At 45.6% G+C, this 15055-nt stretch overlaps 1 long non-coding RNA gene across 1 annotated transcript; it reads right to left on the bottom strand.

Moving 5' to 3' along the window:
• Positions 1 to 7993: 7993 nt before the first annotated feature.
• Positions 7994 to 12594, bottom strand: LOC144151671 (uncharacterized). The gene is made up of 3 exons (XR_013318936.1): positions 12466 to 12594; positions 10246 to 10329; positions 7994 to 8255 (listed from the first exon to the last, which is right to left on the bottom strand). It is a non-coding gene; the product is annotated as an uncharacterized LOC144151671 (long non-coding RNA).
• Between the last annotated feature and the right edge of the window lie 2461 nt (positions 12595 to 15055).

The following is a 15055-nucleotide window of genomic DNA, read 5'->3' on the forward strand; positions in this document are numbered from 1 at the left end:
AACAGCCAGTAGGTCTGAGTTCTGGTACAGTGGTTGCCAGACAAGCGTTCACGAAACGAGTCACGTCGGTATAAAACAGTTTATGGTAACGAATAAAGGATTCATTATTTTTAAAATATCGGTTTTGCTGCCTGTACAGAACAACATGCACAAAAAGCACTTAACCATCGAATATTTTTATTGTGAGGTCAGTGCTTATTCCCCTGCCGATCGCTTGCATTACGCCTCAAAACCAGAGTTTCAAAGTCTCGTCTCACTTCTAAAAAGAATGAATTGTGCGAATATTTGGGATTTACGTTGTTAAAAGGTTGTTCAAGCAGAGAAAATTAACCGCAGACATATCCAATAATCTCTCCACGACACGTTTAAGCGGTAGCTCTGTGCAGCACCGAGGTATGGTCTTCAGGTGCTCTTTTAATTAGTAAGCATTCTTCGGTAAGTACCCCGCCTCACCAACCGTGTACCGCCTTCATCTGCACAACAAAGCGTTGTTGCAGTAAACGCATTGAAACCTTTCAACAGTTAAGAGGGAGATAATAACGGTTTGAAGGAAAACTCTAAAAGCGGAAAAGACACGAAATTAAAGTTTAGAAATAGGACAATTGAGCTAACGACATTGAAACAGCCTTTTACACAGAGGGGAAACAGCAATGCCACCTTGTCTATGGAATTACCAGCCTCTCTGGGTCCGACAAAATGGAGCTGGCTTTGACGCTATGTCGGCCATGTTGCATCTACGCAAGAAAGGAGAGCTCACGAACTACAAAACGGCGTGGGGTGATCTTTGCTTGCTCCATGGAAATACCTGCTGCAACCTACCGATATTTTGCAGTCTGGCTTCATCCTGCCGTTTTGCTGAATGGGTTCGTTTCTTGTGGCTCGATAAACAAAGATCGTGTCACCCTTATGCGGGGCGTAACATTCTTGTGGGTGCGGTTGTCCTCGTAGGTCTGACCCTTTATCGAGCTTGGCTAAACGTTTTGGTACTCATAACGTGAAAAGTAAACTAGCGGCCTGTTCGGCAGCGCACACATTTTTAAATGCAGAGCATTTCTTTAACTCACGATATCACCCTGCGTTGGCGTGCCTCGGCGTCCGCAACAGCCGTTCCAGGTGCGCCCTCTCCCCCACTCCTCCTCTCCCGTATCACGCTACCCTCCTCGCTCTCAACAACAGGTCCGCACCTCTCCCCCTGCACTATATAAAAAAAATAATACTTACCGGCGCCTGCTTTCGATCCCACGTCCCTGCGGGCGGAACGCAAGGTACATGGTGCTCTACCCACTGCGCGACAAAGCCGACACAGAATGGAAGGCTACGAACGCGCCTTATATCCTTGACTCATTCAAACTACGTCAAGAAGCTGCTGATACAACGCATTCACTACCTGTGGGTGGAACGCGAGGTACATGGTGCTCTTCCCACTGCGCCACAAAACCGACACAGAATGAAAGGCTACGAACATGCCTTATATCCTTGACTCATTCAAACTACGTCAAGAAGCTGCTGATACAACGCATTCACTACCACCAACTGCCCAAACACTAAACGTTACGCAATACACCCACCCCCTATGCGACGCATTTACTCGAGTCCCCCTCGCGGGGAGATGGGCCCTTTTTATGAGAGTTTTCGGGTGGTTTTGGTGCCGGCTGCGCAATTGTAGTGTCGGGTCGGCGATGACTCCGAAGAGACGTTTAAGGGGTAGAACGGAAGAGGATTTATCCAAAATGGCGTCATATTTGATGATGGTGAATGATAGTGGTATCCCTTTGTAGCGAGGTTATGACGCGTCGTCGTACCAAAAAAAAACTAAAAGAGAAACAAATATACCTATGTTTTACACTCTTCGGATAATACTAGCGGTGGTCTTAGGGCACGCACAAAAACCTATTAGGCACAAAACATTTATTTTTTTTCTGTTACAGGGGGTAGCTTTCGTAGGAAATATTCCCGTCTGTGCTTTTATACACATGCTTTCTAATCTTCTTTCTGACACCTCGACACCCTTGAAGTTAACTCTGTCTGTGCTAGGGCTTCTCGAAGCCGAATATTTCCCTCTAGATTTGGATTGATACCCCGACGTTCTAACCCTATATGTCGCATAGTTTGTCTTTCTTTTCCGCAGACCATACATACCCCATCATTTTGTGTGCGCCGGTTGAGCTCCTGCGGGGCGGCTGCTTGCTCGACGCCCTTTAAGGCCACTTATTTCGGTGAACCACAGCCACCTCGGGTCGAACATGTTTGCCGGATCGATGTCTCTAATGGTCTCCATTTCTTCAGGGGGCGAATAGCCTCGAGGTGATGCGTCGACGAAGCCGGCGGGCGAGGCGTGGTAGCTGCTATGACTCGCGAGGCTTAGCTCACCCGTCGGTGTGGCACAGTCTTTTTGCGGCAGTAAATGGCATTACGATTACCTAAAAGGTTCCCTGGTAATGTACAGTGAGTCCTTGCACCTTGCCCGTTCACCTAGAACACTCATTACTGTTTTACAAACGAAGTTCGTTCATTTAAGCCATAGAAACACCGAGATGATAAAAAAACGTTTCTACGTCATTCGGCTCTCTAACGGCTCTTTTTTCACCCAGGAAAAAACTGGTCCTACAGCGGCGGGTCTCCTTCCAAACAAGTCTGTGCATGAATTCTAGGCGCCCAGACCCGTGCCGTTGTTCGGCTACACTACACAAGTTTATGCACAAAACAACTAATGCACAACTATTATATGAAATACAGTTAATTCAATTAAAAGTGGTCTGCACGGGTTGTTTGAGATGGCCCGCCCCCGTACGAACTGGTGGACGTGCACAAACCCTATTGCCATCATAATGAACTGGTCCATAAATTGCAGGTTCCAAGAATTAGCCCAGTTATTGAGTCGACTGAGAACGATTAGCATTTGTTTATTTTATCTTGACCTCCCTCCCCATTTCTTGCCCCATCGTGACCAATGGTCATTCTGTTGTATTAAATGTTGCCTCTCTCTCTCTCTCTCGCATTACCAGAGGCGCAAGAGAGGCTCGCCTCTTTTCCTCTGCGGCGTTACGCCTATGCAGCTCACCGGGGGGTGGAGCAGCGTCTTGTTTCGGTGGGGACCCACTACCGCCAGTCGGCCATGGTCCCGGCGTCGCACCCACTCGGGTTGCCTCTGGCGGCCCGTCCCGCCCCACACCGCTTGCTGAGCCAACAGTGGCTGTGGCGCCAGCCACGTCTGTTGGGGATGCCTAAGCATCCCCTGTTTCCTCTCCACCGTCGCTAAGCACACGCGAGGGCACGGAGAAGATGGCGACGTAGGAGGCCGCGGCATTTCCGACGCCCGCCGCACCGCCTGTGCCACCCGGGTTGCTCCTGACACCCTCGGCGCTCGCGGCTTAAGAAAAAGGGCAGCTGAATGGGTGCCAAGTCGAGGGGGTGCAGCTCGCAGGGCAAACCCTAGACAGGGCAAACCCTGATGCCGAGATGGACGTGGGCCTCTTCCTTGCTGCTTCACAGTGGAAGGAGCTGGTTCTTTCATCGAAGCCTTCAGAGAAAGTAAAAATACTCTTCCAAGTGTCCAAGCCGCGAAAGACCTTACATAAATAGTCCCGCTCCTGTAGCTCTGAACCCTTAATAAGAAGAAGAGATAATATTGTTCAATAGAACTGCAGATGCCTTCTTGATAATCTTGACGATGTGTACGAGATCCTGCATGCTAATCAGCCAAGTGTAATGTGTGTCCACGAACCACCTTTTAATTCCAATCACACAAATTTCTGGAATAGTTATATGGTATTCAGAAAGGATTAGGGTGACTGCAAACACTCTTCAGACGGTGTGGCAATATTCGCCCGGAAATTCCTGACATGCCAACCTATCACCTTGAACACTGTCTTTGAGGCTGTAGCAATTCTCACAATACTATTTAATAGTTTGACACCGGTATCCTTCATTTACATCCCTCCAGACTTTTCATTTTTGAGCCGCGAATTCGAGGCACTGGTTGACCAGAAGCCCGAACCATACACCCTCACAGGCGACATGAATGCGCACAAGTATCTTTGGGGCTTTTCTCGCACTGGTGCCTGAGGTTGCCTGACACACAAGTTTCTAACACCCTCTGCAGCATGCCTTTTCAACATAAAACAGCCCACATACCATAATTGAGAACACAACACATACTCATATCTTTACTCTGCTGTTGGGTCCGCAGTTATCTTTCGTGGTCTTGAGTGGGGTGTGGGCAGAGACCCATATAACAGTGACCACTACCCCACCTCACTAACATACGTAGGCAAAGGCCCACGCAGTCCATCTTCCCAAAACAGGTTCAATGAAACACAAAAAGACTCGAATACATATACAGAGACATCTAAACTACACTACACCTTCATAAGACACCTACACGGGGAAGAAGGTACCCAGCTCCTCACAGCGCACATCCTCAACGCCGGCGAAAAGTCCATGCCCCAAGCCTCTGGTGCCGTGCGCAACCTCAGGAGGCCGTGGTGGAATGAGGACTGTAGGTGGGTGCGAGTGGTCCAGAGGAAGGTGTGGGGAATCCTTCGTCGGTAGCCCACGTCGGGTAACTTCTTTTTTACCGCGAGCTACGTTGGCCGAGGTTGAGCAGTTTCGCGTGGCTCCTGGAGAGCCATATTGCGCATGCGCGAACAGCACTGACGTCACACGGCGCGCAGAATGTTGCTCGCTGCCCGGTGTCTCTCACACACCCCACGCCACCAGTGTCTTCGCCGACGTCCGTTCAGTACATTGCGGCCCGGTCGACCTAATGATCATGCGAGGGGTAGCCGGGTGTGGAACCGATGACTCGTGCATGGCAACAAAACCAGCATGCGCCTGTGGAACGAGCTTAGGTCTGGGGTGATTGTTGACATGGCGCCGGAGCGGCTTGATAAATATGCATGTGTCAGATAATGCGTATACCGTGTGTGTGTCATTAAAGCAGCAGTAAGCATGATAATGAAGGTAATTCTAGACAACCAGGAAAGCTAAGAATAACCAGCTGAACCTTACATCAGACTACGTATATCCTGGCATAGCCGAGCTAAATCACTGCAAATGTTTTGTTCAAACGAGCAAAGGCTGTTTGGTAAACGTGTGCGTAGTGGGGCAAAACGAGAGGATTGGCACCGCACCTTTTGATATCCAGAAACTCATACCCCGACACACACAAGATATGGACAAGAATACGCAAACTTAAAGGACAACATACACACAGCGTTCCCCTGGTCAGCACAACCGGGGACACACTCGAAGATCAAGTTAACCCAATTACAAAGCACTTTCATAACGTTTCGAGCTCTGCACTCTACACAAACTCTTTCCTGAAACAAAAAATTGCGTGTCAAATGAAGTACCTCGTTGATAATACCGTCAAAATATGGTTACAATTCGGAATTTATGCGGTATACGTTAAAGCTTGCCGTGAGCACACGTAAAGCTGCAGCTCCAGGTGCAGATAAAATTACATACACCATAACACAACACTTACACAGGACCCTTCCTCTCCCTGCAGCTATCAACCCATAGCCGTCACAAGCTGCCTTTGGAAGCTTCTGGAGAAGATGATCAATAGGATACTCCTGTAGTTTTAGATTACAAGGGTCTCCTCGACAGCTGCCAAGCAGGCTTCAGAGTGGGACGATCTACGAATGACCAATTGATTGCCCTTGAGTCATGTATCAAGAATGCCCTTTTCCACAAACAGTTTCGGTCTATGGTGTTTTTGTCCTAGAAAGGGCCCATGACACGCTTTGGTGTTACGGCATCCTAAGTGATCTGAGGAGATTCGGTGTGCCTGGCACCATGTTTAATACCCTTTCTATCCACATGGCCGAACAAACCGTTCATGTAAGAGTTGTCACTGGCCATGCAACGTTTTTGTGCGGGAAAATGGCGTGCCTCAAGGCGGCATTTCGAGCTGCACATTGTCCATAGTGAAGATGAACTCACTTTAAAAGGCATCGCCACGAACCATTTCCCGTTCAATGTTTGAAGATGTGCAAATGCCTTTTAAGTCATCCAATCTGTCAATTTTCCAAAGCCAAGTCCAGATTTGTGTCAACAAGCTAGCTGGCTGGGCTGGTAAAAAAGTTTTAAGCTGAACCCTGTTAAGAGCACCTGTGTTGTGTTCTCCAAAAGACGTGGGATCAAGCCAGATATAGGCATCAAACTGAATTGTGTCTCGATTCCAGACGAAAAGGGGCACAAGATCCTGGTATAGTTCTCGAAAACTTTCTTTTATCCCACATATAACACAACTAAAACGAAAATGTCTTTAAACAACCAATATTCTCAGAGTCCTGTCGCATCACTCATATCACTCATATAGTGCTGACAAACTCCTGCGGTCGGTGTTTTCCAGCCTGGTAGGGTCGCGGTTTGACTATGGGAGTGTGGTATGTGGTTCAGGAAGGGAAACACATTTAAAAATGCTGAATGCAGTGCAGCATTTGGGCCTTTGGCTTGCGGCTGGGGCTTTCCCCACTAGTCCTGTCCCGTGCAAAGTCTGTACGTGGAGGGTGACAAATGGCGTTTAGGGTATAAGCGCAAGTATGACGATTTACAATATGCTTTTAAAGTTCCGTCAATGTCTCACCATCCCATTCAATGTATAACAAACGATACATACACATCTCAACTCTTTTTAAATCGCCCATCAATTTCAGCGCATTTACCACCCAGGGAGAGGAAAGAGGCTTCTCAACTTTCCTTGTCGGGTTTACACGCCCTCAAAACACCTGTCATTGATTCTGCAGCCACACGGAATCTTCGCCCTATAGATTTCTCTTTTACCCAATTTAAGGAAAACACGCTACCCACAACTGCCATTCTGCAGCATTTCATGTATTCCCCGGAGAAATACGGAGCGGCAGAATTTTTTACTGATGCGTCGAAAACTTCTACTGCGGTGCGTTGTGCTTCACGTGGTCCAAACTTCAATACTTTTAAAACCATGAATGTGAATTCTAGCATTTTGATGGCGGAAGCATATGGCATATTTGCTGTTTTAAATGATAATATCGAGCCTAATATCGCAAAGACCACCACTGTCCCAGATTGATTTAGCGTCGTTCGTCGTTTGTAAAATTTAATTCCAAAGGTCTTCCGAAAATGATGTCATCTATCTTGTTTTTAAATCTTGCAGGCCACCGTATATTCTGAATGTGACTGTCTGCCGGGTTCCACGCCAAGCTGGGATCGGGGGCAATGAGTTGGCTGATGTAAGGGGCGCTGATGCTGCACTCGGAGCACTGTACACATAACAACGGCACCCCATACAGACCTCAAGCCACACATAACACAAGACTTGCGTAAAACATGCCAAACACACTGAATCGCGCGGACACACAACCAAAGTAATAAAACCACACTTGGTACGATACAGAACTAACTTACACAACAGACACACTGAATTTACCTGAGCAATAATACGGACAGGCCACCAACATATAACACACTCCCACCTGCTCACTGGACCATCAAGACCTTTGTCCAGAGGGTGTGGAGAAGGCCTATCCGTAATTCGCATATTCACCCAGTGCAAGGAAGGCGACGCAAACCGTTCCCACAACTATGCACACAACATATCCCACTAAACTTATATTTTTTAAGAGACGAGCCCATGTTTTCCATCAAGCATGTTTTTAAGTTTATCACGGACGTCAAGTCTTTACATTTTATTTCTTATGATGCATCATAACAACCTGGCCCTTCAATCAGTCATCTTTATTTATTTTTGTATGATTTTACGTTTACGTTTACTGAAACTTGTTTATAGTAGTGTTATCACTCAAGTGCACTAAACATCTTTTGGCGCTCTTAGCCCTCAGATGGCCTAGCGCCATAAAAATGCAAACATCATAATGATATTATAGCATAGTAAAAAACGGAATTGCTTTTACTTTTTTAACTGCAGCAAATGCATTGTCGATTGAAACGGGTCTTAGATTACAATTTGTAGGTAGTATCTGTAATATATGTATGTTCACCAATGTATTTGAGCACATTTTTTATTTCAACAGAGGGCAAAACCTAAACCACTTTACATTTTATGGCACCACTTACTACACACCCTCGCTGCTTTTAAAGCTTCGGCCATGAATTTTGTGTGAACTCCTTTCCCTTACTCCCATCCTGGATTGAGCAAAGGTCGCGGTCATACACAGAAACTTGTTCGTCGCAGATATCCCCGAATTGATTGATGCAGTTCTTTGGGACGTAATCTGCTACTTCCCTTCTGACCCACATCATGCACTCTGCAATAAAAGTTCGAAGAAAAATACCACAATAGATTAAAAATGTACTCATGCCTAATTAGAAGAATTTTTTTGCATTCAGACTTTTTTATTTTAGTTGGAATCGCGTGCTGACTTTTTATACTGTGTGTCCTGTGATAGCTGCTGTCTATTCTTACGTTCCATACAATTTTCGTCAAAGTTCTTTTTTCTGTGCACCTTTCGTGGTCTCTTAAGACTGTTGGGAAATTTAATAAACAAAATTCAACGACAGTTCGTACTTTCAACGATATAAAGTAAAGCATACATCAATTAAAATAATAACTCGTTTATGAACGTACAGAGAAGGGTCAGATTGAGAAGGACCTATTCCTTAACTACCAGCAGGAACTGGCACACCTACAGAAACTTAGGCCGTACATTTCCGTCAGAGCGTAGGCGCTGACTAGAGATATATTTCTGAAATTACCTCCCAGAAAAACAACCGGTAGATAGTATCTTTTTACAAATTTGTGATTACCTCGGTTTACCGAGCAGATATCAATATGGTATTTGGTAATATTTGTAACACCCATAAACGAATAAAGAGCGCTTTTACAGTTTCACCCTAACCAATTTTACGCATCAAATCTGGATTTGGGAGTAAATTTGGTCTTTTTACGGATCCCTCAATGTAGGTTCTGCACTTCGGTACACGTGAGTGTGTTCGGCGGAAAATGTTATCAGAACAAATGCCGAAAAGCAATGCAAAGGTGTCGCCTTAAGGCGCAGGTAATAAGGCAAGTGAAGTGCTTTGAAGTTCATACCGCCGCGCACTGAAAAGTACTCTTAGGTTATGTCAACGACAAGCCAAAACTGCTTGCCTTAAAGCCTTAAAATTTCAGGGTTACCTTCATATTACCCTGTGGGAGCTCAATATAAATGGTTATTTTTTAAATCTACCCACACTTTGCTACACACAAACAAAGGGAATTCGTTGCAGCATTTGACGTGGTAAAAGTCGTCGACCAGTACAGGCAGCTCACAGTGCAATGATCATGATAGTTCTTTCCCGCCGTTGGGTCGGCGCTCATGCCCAATCGCGCTGAACATACACTTTACCACGTACCCCGTTAAGTTGATTGGACCGTGCTGAAGACGGCTTAGGTTAGAAGCATACCACACCAATTGAAATTTGGATGCTTGGTCAGCGTACCCGCCCAAAAATTTCACAAACTCTGTCACGGGGTTAACCAATGAAGATGGCGCTGTCGTAAGAAGCTCACGGTCGAGTAATCGATTCCCATTCCGCTGTGATGTTAACAGAACCAACAAATTTAAAGCATCTCCAATCGGCTGTATTATCCAGTCGACAGCGTCCATGAAAATCTCACGCGCTATTCGCCAGTTTTGACTGTCTGCAACTTCAACAAACACACTCCAGAGCATTCGGCGATATTCAGACGAGCATCAGTACCCTTGCATTCATAACATTTAGATTCTGCTTTGTACCTTCAGAGTTTGTTGTTAGAGGCGGTGCTCACGCACATGGTCACTTCCGAGCGGGATGGCTGTTCTGTTACTGTTTTAGGTACGGCGGTCTCATGCAAACGCTCAGTGTTCTTGGCATGATACAGTAATGTACAAATGAAACAGGTACACGAAAATATGAACCAGGACACAAAACTAGTGCGATTTCATTCAACGCAAGTGAAAATGACGCGTGCGTTATTGACAAAACTAATTTGGAAATGTCGCCTTCGGAATATAGCAATAGCGCGCTATTATTTGGCTTCGACGAGCAGTATTTTGTTTTCAGTTTTGCTTTTTTTGGTTCATGTTTTTGTGTTTATATTTCATTTGTTCATGAATACATTTTCTCTAAGTATTATCTTTTTAATATAAATCTCGGTAAATAGGAGTCAGGAAAGAAACGGTAGCCACTCCTACTGGAAGCAATATAATTCACTTGGAGATGGCAACTACTAGTACCAAATCGAACTAATCGGAATAACAAAAAAAGATATATTACGCTCGCCGTGGTAAGGAATATTGGCAATGAAGCAGTTCTTGTAGTCCGTGTAGTGAACGATCCCCGTTAAAATTTCATCTGGGTCTGAAAAAAACTTAAAATAAGTTAAAAGCTTCTTGGGTTTTCCAAACCAAATTGTGAGAAAAGACACAAATGCACATTGGTATTGAGAAAAAATGTATTCTAGAGTTCTTGCCCATACTCGTTGGGCTGCGAACGTCTCATAAACATAAGAATACTTTTGATAACAAACGGGTTATATTTTTTCATATTCTTCCATATCCCTCGTACAGGATTTGCAAAGTAAGGTGGGTGGCTGGGCTTCCCATGAACGAAGAGAAATTGTCCGCGTTTCCCAACACTTGAAACTCTTTCGCAGTTTTAGAAAAGTACTTAAAAATGTTTGTTGTATGATTCTAAACGTATTTCTTTCTATCGGTCTCAAACGTCGACCGTCTTAATTTCATCCTTAGGAACTGAATTATCAAAGCAAATATTCTGCTATGCTAAGCAAAGTGGGTTGTACGAGCTTGTACTGTTAAATTACAACAATTGAGCTAAAAGATTACAGGGCCCCCGTCACTCTAAAGGTCATTAGTCGCGCGTTCACAGAAAAACGAAAAAATCTAGCTTACAGGGTAATAAAACTTGTTTAACAACAAAACAAAGTGGGCTCCTGTAACTTCCTGAGCCCCAGTGCGCTTTCTTGCCCCACATTGACGCTGAGATGAGAGTGAAGCTGCTAGGGCAACCTCTGCGCCGATTGGATACGTTATGGCACTGACAACTTCACAACGCAAAGCTTAAAAGGGAATACCCGATTCGCCTTAGCGTGACCACGAACCCTTACTACGACACTTGTAGGTCCTCGAAAACGAACAACACCTGCTGTAAGAGTGCACCGCTTAAATCGAGACATCGAGTGCTAAACCCAGGCCTAATCACCTCACAAGTACTTGCCTGACGATAGATCTCCCAATCAGCTCGACGACTAGTCATAACGGCGCTCGTTTATTATGTGGAAGAGATTGGCGTCACTGAATGGATTTAGAGTGTTCCCTTGATTTCAAACTTTTTCACCAAAATATTTACACAATTCGGAACGATCTCATTTATTTCTCCCACTTTATTTGTCTTCTTTCCTTGTCTACCGTGTACAGTGCTGTTCATGGGGTCGTTTCTCTCTCCCCTTTCCCTTCTATATTAAGGCAGAACGTTGTTTTTTAGACTGTGGCAAGCATATATGCTTTCTCCACAAGTTGAGCGCTTTTTTCTCTTTCTCTTTAGTAGACCAGCAATTTGGCACTCCAACAATCCAAAATCTAGTGTGCAAAGAAAAACAATTAATGAAGTCACCTCCTTCTCCGCCTTCTCCGGTGGAGTATAGTTGCCATACTCTGCCGAGAGAGATTCTGTTTTGCCACACCTGCGGTGTGGGCGCCGTTTTGTCTTGTGCATACCTGACAGTCATTTATATGTAGCAATAGATTAGCTTTTACATCGTTAGACAGGCCCCGCATCGGTAAAAGGCAGAAGTTTTTGCGTGCTTTGCGCCCATTTTGAGTTCCGAGGGAACCAAAAAACTTACTGAGCAGGGGTCTTTCCGCCCACTCTCAGAAACCATTGAATGAAAACCTCTCGATTGCGATATACATTTATTCCTTTTCCAGTTACCTTACAGTAATGTTCACCTTACGTGAGAAAAGTCCGAAACTTCATTCTTACCACTATCTGTCTCGTGGCCAAGTTTGGCTGGCTGGTTCTTCTAAACAGCAAGAGCTGGTATTAAGCAGTTTGTTTGTTTTTACTGTGTTCTAGATGTGCCAGCATACTCATTGGTGTGCGCACTTAAGCAAGAAAGTACCAACATGGCTTCAATACTGCCTACGGCTAATGCACTTTAATGCGGAGAAAGCTGGATATCTTGCTCATCCGAACACCTGCAAAATGTGACGACTATTCAACCTAAAGCGAACGTGCGCACATAGGCCATGAAATCGGAGGCATTAAACTCAACGTATTTCATGCTTTAGTCGTCATGTACAGTAATTCAGGTAAAGGTACATTGCGGAGCTTTTTCCGCCTGCATGTTGCAATGCAAAAAATGCAAAACAAAGTGCAGTTACAGTCACTCTCAGCTAGTTCTTGTACTATAGCTAGCGTATATTTTGTTAGTAGTGGTACTTGCAATATACAGAGAGGTAACATGAGATTACTTACTGTCACTTGTTCGAAAGTCAGCGGTATTGGTTTGGGTTCCGGCCCATATATCCACAGCGACGATTCTCCTAAAACGTGAGGCAATTTGTTTCTTGAAATAAGATTTGAAGAAAAGAAGGAATGGTAAAGGGGCAGCACACAAAATTGGTGAACCCTTCGGAGTAAAAATTCACGGTAGCCTAGCCTAAGGCCCAATCATCTAATAATGTTTTAAAGCGTTGATGAAAAGTGCTCGATTGTGAACACAATATATATCTGCTTCCAAATGGAAAGCTGATATGCCAAGTGCATTTAGACTGACCATAAACCAAGTCACCCAAATGACTAAACCTCGGAGAAAAACAATCTGGCACCTGCCGTTACATTGCCACGTAATCCACTACGCCGGCAACCTTTCTATTTTGCGTAGCTTGATGTGCAGAAAGAAGCCACAATGTTCGCTAGGGTCCTGCTAATTATCCATGCACGTTGCCGCAATGGAATGGTATCTCCAAAGTTGCTGCCACACGCGAGATGCTACTGGTGCGTTGCGCAGGCCGTTCAAGAGGAACTGCCAGCATTGGCAAAACATTGGGACCACGTTACAGACCACTCACGCTACGCCCAAAGCACGTAACTCCAAACTCAACCGTAATGCTTGTGACGCCAAGATTTGGGCCATGTTTAACTTAAAAATGAGGAAGTTCCCGGATACTCCGCTCTTGTTGGCTATCGTAATGCCATGACAAAATGACGGTACGTATTTTTCCCAATGCGACAACCTTCTGACGATTTAGGGTACTACGAGAGTCGATAAACCTCTATAGCAGGCCTTGAAAAGCTTGACGGGGCGTGATCGGTTGTGGAAGCCGAATAGCAAAGGATTCATGGTAATTATAAGATTATTTCTTTAGGAGAGCAGTTTTTCCGACAGCGAGTTTGAATAGATATTGCAAAAGAAGCAAAATAGCCGGTGCATCATTGTGAGCTAAGAAAAAAGATCCACGATTGCTGGCCCTTATGTTCGGGTGTATTTAGTGCAATTCTTTTCTCGCTGAGACCTCGTTATACAACAGAGGGAATAAATACGCTGGTAGCCTAACGCAACCCCAGCACGCTAAAGGTCACAGCATAGCACTGTTACGTCATTTCAGGTGAGTCCAACCGTTTTAAAAGACATGGCGCCCTTCAGTGTTCCTCTTACTAGGCGGCGTAGTTCTTCTGGAGCTGATTTATCGCGGCAAGAATCACTCGTGTATGAGCACGTGATAGTGGCATGCATGCAATACTGGTTGGCCGCGCCTGCGCCGTACGAGGTCTCGATAGCAGGCGCCGCGCAACCATATGGTGCAGCGGTTAGTTTTGGTTGCCGCTCCCACCGTCCGTAAACATACGCTCGTGACAGCAGGTTGGCCGGGGTACTCTCAAAGTTTGTCGGCCTCTTCTCCCACCACGACCTCGTTATCGGCGGCCTAAGAAACAAACAATATCAACTCAGGACTTCTTCCAGCGTAGACAGTCATCGCCACACCAAATACTAAGCCTGAGTAGGGCCAGGATCAGCGGGGCATTATTGTCTGTGATGGCACAGTCATCGGCACCACACCAAAGCTTCACTTTTGTGATTCTGAAGATCTATTAAAGGGTGGTTCCGATATCAAAAACTGCCATGACGGGATCACGTCTCCTTGACGAAATCATCGATGGCAGTGCGCTGCTGTGATATAGTATCGATATAGGGAATGTGTAGAGTCATTGTGACGAAGACAGATCGGCGGCGCCAGGGGAACGGGGAGAGTAATTGAAGAAATGCCTCAAAGCCGACCAGTTAGAATACATTTGACCCTCTAACGGGAGGATCAATCGACCGATGATGAGGTTGAGGTGGCTTGCTGATGGAAAGCACTTTACGTGACGACGCTCTACACCCTATATTTACACCTTAGCAAAATATTCACAACTCAGTTGCCACAAACGTCGCATTACCACTGCTCAAGAAGAGCTCCAGACGAGCCGGCATCAAGGAGGCCTCTCTCTTCTCCCCTAAACAAAACACCTTGGTTTTATTGAGAGAAAAGCATCATGCCTCCAAGGAATGCGCACCCAAAGAGACAGCCGAGGACATAAAATGAACGCTTCTGGCCCATCAAAGGCCGCACGACCGCCCAAAAGGCGGAAGTCAAAATTAGGCACGTGGCACGTGCCTTCTCCCAATATTTCTCCCCGTTCACGCGTAAACCAGACGTCAATACAAAGAAAAGATTCCCAAAGGAGGCGCAAAAAGAAACAAAAAGTATACAAAGTCTTGCCGTGTTGTTACGCCAAATCCACAGTCTCTTGAAAGGGCCCGAAAAACAATGCATCCTCTAAAGTACACACGCTAATACACGTCTGTGACATGTCGCAGTTGTTTTACCAAACGCGCCCCCGCCGCGCCATCCCCATTTTTGCGGCAGATGACCCTGGAGAATCTACAGCCCTACGACACACTGTTGCTGGGGATTCCCAGAATTACTTACTTTAAAAATGGCAGCATCTCCACTCCGTGGATGATGGCAACGGGGCGGAATACCGGGACTCGAAATGAAATCCAAGTTGCGCGCCGACTGAC

The sequence above is a fragment of the Haemaphysalis longicornis genome, unplaced genomic scaffold (genome assembly GCF_048455015.1).
Source record: "Haemaphysalis longicornis isolate Haplotype H1 unplaced genomic scaffold, Haemaphysalis longicornis Haplotype H1 scaffold_9, whole genome shotgun sequence".
Classification (NCBI taxonomy): domain Eukaryota; kingdom Metazoa; phylum Arthropoda; class Arachnida; order Ixodida; family Ixodidae; genus Haemaphysalis; species Haemaphysalis longicornis.